Source organism: Colobus angolensis, unplaced genomic scaffold (assembly GCF_000951035.1).
Source record: "Colobus angolensis palliatus isolate OR3802 unplaced genomic scaffold, Cang.pa_1.0 Scaffold42, whole genome shotgun sequence".
In the NCBI taxonomy this organism is placed as follows: domain Eukaryota; kingdom Metazoa; phylum Chordata; class Mammalia; order Primates; family Cercopithecidae; genus Colobus; species Colobus angolensis.
The window spans coordinates 5,572,334-5,577,185 of record NW_012117599.1 but is presented as its reverse complement, the minus strand read 5'-3'; the positions used below and the strand labels follow the sequence as shown (position 1 = coordinate 5,577,185).

Sequence of the window (4,852 nt, the reverse complement as noted above, 5' to 3'; positions counted from 1 at the left end):
AGCCAGACTCCGTCTCAAAAAAAAAAAAAAAAATAGATAGATGATTGATGATAGATAGATAAATAGATAGATAAAGGATGGATGGATGGATGAATAGTTAGATGATAGATGAATAGATGGATGATGGATGAATGGATGGATAGATAGGTAGGTAGGTAGAAGATAGATAGATAGATAGATAGATAGATAGATAGATAGATAGATAGATAGATAGATAGATAGATAGAAGCTTCCACACATTCAACTCTTCTCTATTCAAAAGAGCAAATATTACGGTTGTCCCTACTTAGTCTCCCCAATCCACTCTTCATCACCTTGAATTCATCCTCAATCCAGCAGCTGGGGTACTCTCTTAAAATCCAAATCAGATCCTGAGGAAAAGCAACAGAATTTTTAATACGACCTGGGAGGCCCTTTGTGTCCAGGGGCCTGCCTCCCTCTCAGAATAAATAATAGTGTCTGCCTCTTTACTGATTGACCTAATATTTGATTTATACCTAGTTTTATCAAATTAAAAGCATCAACCTGATAGCTTGTTGTAGTCAAAGCTGGTATATGTTCTTTGGCATGGAGTTAAGAGAATTCTTTTCCATTAGCAATCCCCGCATGTAGGTTGACGACTCATGTCACTCAAAAATGCAATTTGGATCCATTAACGGGCCTTAAAGATAAAGTTAGATCCAAGTTGAAGTAGGTGAAGGACATTGAGTGTCCATGGCCCCAAGAGTCTCAGGAAATTTAATGAAGAAAATGCTCAGCAGATGTAATTTTCTTAACCACAGCCGTGAGAAGCCAATATCTTGAGAATGATGAAAGCAATGAACATCTCTTCATATTTTACAGCTTTCTAGGGAACTTAAAGAGTTTTTAAATGAATGTGTCAAGTTCAGCCTGGGCTAGTTCATCCCACCTAGTTAGGGATTTTTGCCAGATCTTCTCATTGCCCTGATCCACAGGTCCCTGAACTTTCCCTAAAATGTCACAGTAAAGTTCCTAGATTTAACTGGATGCAGTTGTCCTGACTGCCACCCAGGGCATAATGACTGGGTGTTATTCCAGGGCATAATAATTGGGCATTATTGGCCTGCCCTTCTTTTTGGAGGAGATAATATGGAAAATGAGTGTGACCGGACGATAAGTAGAATGTGACTTTCAGCTGGAAAAGTACTAGGTTGGTGATTTCTATTTTTTTTTTGAGACAGAGTCTCACTCTGGTGCCCAGGGTAGAGTGCAGTGGTGCAATCTCGGCTCACTGCAACCTCTGCTGCCCGAGTTCAAGCGATTCTCCTGCCTCAGCCTCCTGAGTAGCTGGGACTACAGGCACCCACCACTGTGCCCAGCTAATGTTTGTAGTTTTAGTAGAGACAGGGTTTCACCATCTTGGCCAGGCTGGTCTTGAACTCCTGACCTTGTGATCCCCCCGCCTCGGCCTCCCAAAGTGCTGCACCCAGCTAGGTTGGTGATTTCTGTGGAACAAAGTTGCCGGGCTAGAATGAAATACCCTGCCGGTTCAGCCTGTCACTTTTCCCACTGGTGTGATGAAGAGGGGAGGGGAGGATATCTGAGGGCCCTCTGGCTCCATGGCTGAGTGGAGGTAGATACTCCAAGAATGGTGAAGATGGAATAGGTGAGCAAAGCCACCATGGCTGACACATATTTGGTATATAGATTTCTACATAGACTGTTATAAAGTGCGAACTCCTGCAAATTTAGAGAAGAGTGACTTTCAACTTCTTGAAGGGCAAGAATGAGAGGGACATATTATTGACCTGGATAGCTTTGCCCCTCGCCTAGGACCTCTTAGGGAAGGAGCGCCCGAGTGATGCTACCACTGCTTTACAATAATGAGGACGTTTGAGCAGGTCTTACATGCATTTCCTGGGTTTCCAGTGAAGGCTACTAAGAACTGTGATTTAGCCCCAGGATGGCTTAGGTCATTTGTAAAACGAAGTCAAAATTAGACTCTGACAGAAAGACAAATCCTGCATGATTTCACCTCTATGTGGAATCGAAAGAAGTCGACTCATTGAAGCAGACAACAGAATGGTGGTTCCCAGGGACCAGGCGAGAGGGGGAAGTGGGGAAATGTTGATTACAGGGTGCCGACTTTCAGTCAGAAGACAAACACGGTCTGAGGATCTCATGTACAGCATGGGTTGGGTGTGTGAATTCATTTGATTGTGGCTGTGATCACACAATATGTATGTACATCAAATCATCGCGTTGCATGTATTGAATATATTCAATCTTTATTTGACAATTAAATATTTTTAGAATGTTAAAAGATTAGGCTAAAAAGCCATGAAAGGAAGCTGGCTTTTCCACTTTTCAGACGTCATACTCATACAAGCCAGAGCCTACAAACATGCTTGCCTAATAATTGTTAGTTTATTTAAAGTCTGTTTTATCCAATTATTCCGTTTACTCCTGGGTGCTGCGATGCCTTCATTTAATTAATGAGATGAATTAGGGGTGGGAATCTATTTCCCAGCTCAGGTGAAAATGGCAAATGGAGAATAAAAGTCTAGTTTAAAAGAGTCACTGGCAATCAGTAACGCCCTCTCCTCTTCATTCCCTTCTCCCTCAGTGACATAAGCATGGACACATGCCGCTTGACTAAATGAATTGATGCTCAGCCAAGAAGCCTACTTTCTGAAAATTCAATAAATATTGATTGACAAAGAAAGGCCACCCAAAAATGTCTCTTTCCCTGCAATATCTTCCCTTACAGAGCATGCAGCCTTGAACAGCATGGGTTTTAGGTTTGCACCTTCTTGGTGAATCAGGGCAGCAAGCCTTTGGGACCGGCGAGGACTTGTCTGTGGGGTGATTTCTCCCTGATCATATTGGATCAATTTTCACTTTGAAGATCAGAAAGTAAATGAAACCCAAAGAGGTTTTATCAGATGCTTTTCCTGAAATAAAAACATTTCTTTTTGTTGGAAGAGTAGAATACATTTTTGTTATACAACAGTTTGTGTGGTTTAAAAAAAATTTCTTCTCATAGAGTGCATTTTCACATTAGAGATTCCCACAGTAGGAAAAAAATAACAATTTATCACTTAGAGTTTTATATTTGTGGACAGATTGTTTTAGTACAAGTAAAACATCTTTGAGAATTAAGTCTCAGTTTAGAATTTATAATATTTTGATACATCTCCAAGGGGAGGAACTAATCTTTAAATGGAACTTCTCTATATTCGGACGCTTTCCAAGCTTTTCTTCCTAGGATTTAGAAATTCATGATGTGAGAGGAAATCAGCATTTCCTAATTTTACAGTTTCCCTAGTCTAGCTGGTGTCTACTGATGAGAGAGGGAAGTTTTCTAAAATTAATCACTGTCTAATTTTCTGCGAAGTTTTTCTTCCTGAATTAACCGTATTTTCTTCTGTCCATTATTCCCAGGGCAAATAGAGGAGAAATTTGATCATGTGATAGTAACAAATGTGGACTCTCTTTCAGAGATGATTAAATTAAAAGGCAAAAGCTCGTATCATGTTGAGTTATACTGTGAGTCTTGTGAGAAGCTGGGAGGCAACCGCACCAGAATACATAACGTTGGTCTCATAATTTTTGGATAAGATTCTTCTCAAACCTTTTTCTTCAAAGATTAAATTCTAGGCCAGGCGAGGTGGCTCATGCCTGTAATCCCAGCAATTTGGGAGGCCGAGGCAGGTGAATTACTTGAGGTCAGGAGTTTGAGACCCACCTGGCCAACATGGTGAAATCCCATCTCTATTAAAAATACAATAAAATTAGCCAGGTGTGGTGGTGTGTGCCGGTAGCCCCAGCTACTTGGGAGGCTGAGGCAGGAGAATCACTTGAACCTAGGAAGCAGAGGTTGCAGTGAGCCGAGATCAAGCCACTGCACTCCAGCTTGGGAGACAGAGTGACACTCTGTCCTAAAAAAAAAAAAAAAGAAAAAAAAAGATTAAATTCTGAAAATAACCACGCGATTAAGAGAAGATGTCTGTTCAATGGAGTTCTCTGTTATTTCCTCCTTATTGTGAGTTGAATGGCACGAGAAAGCAGAGGCAAAGAGGCAGACACCAGTTTCCCTTTCCTTCAATAACATGAGCATGGGCAGATGTCCCTCGACTACATAAATGTGTGCATGGGTTTAAAGAATTCCATCAAAAAGGTCAGAGCTTCCACAGCATGGCAGCAGCTTCGCAGGTGCCCGAGTCGCTACGGTTGAAACAGCAGAGGCCGGCAAAGCTGAAAACTGAAAGTGCCAAAAGGCCTACTTTGACAGCTTTCTGTGATGCACCCCCTTGAACACAGTCAGTAACAACTTGTCCAGGGCCCCAGTGACTGTGGAGAGGAAGGGCTGCAGCCGAAGCACAGGCCCTCGCAGAGCAAGGGTTCAAGTAAGCAGCTGGGAGCAGGCCCAGGAGCAAAACAGTGTCAGCCCTTTTCACTAGTTCAGGGGAGAGACACAGGCTTGGAACCAGAATGGTGGCTTGGTGTCAGGTGAATGTGCTGCACCTCACCCCATCCTGGGGTAGGGTGGTCCTGAGGAAATGCCTAGACGTGAGCAGGTCTGACCACTGGGGTTCGGAGAAGCAGAGCTCGGCCTCCTCCCTCCTGAGGGCTCCGGAAAACATTCCTAGTGATAGTTTGGACAAATCCTAGTTTCCTAGGTAGACTGGTTTGACTATCAAGAAAGGAGGATCTTGGCCGGGCGCGGTGGCTCAAGCCTCTAATCCCAGCACTTTGGGAGGCCGAGACGGGTGGATCACGAGGTCAGGAGATCCAGGCCATCCTGGCTAACACGGTGAAACCCTGTCTCTACTAAAAAATACAAAAAACTAGCCGGGCGAGGTGGCGGGCGCCTGTAGTCCCAGCTACT

The 4,852-nt window shown here is 43.3% G+C and overlaps 1 protein-coding gene and 1 pseudogene across 1 annotated transcript in view; one reads left to right on the top strand and one right to left on the bottom strand.

The window, feature by feature from the left end:
- CREG2 (cellular repressor of E1A-stimulated genes 2) overlaps window positions 1-4,852 on the top strand; it is a 43,412-nt gene that overhangs the window by 8,121 nt on the left and 30,439 nt on the right. The gene's annotated exons all lie outside the window — the stretch shown is intronic.
- LOC105522200 overlaps window positions 4,143-4,852 on the bottom strand; it is a 17,997-nt pseudogene continuing 17,287 nt past the window's right edge.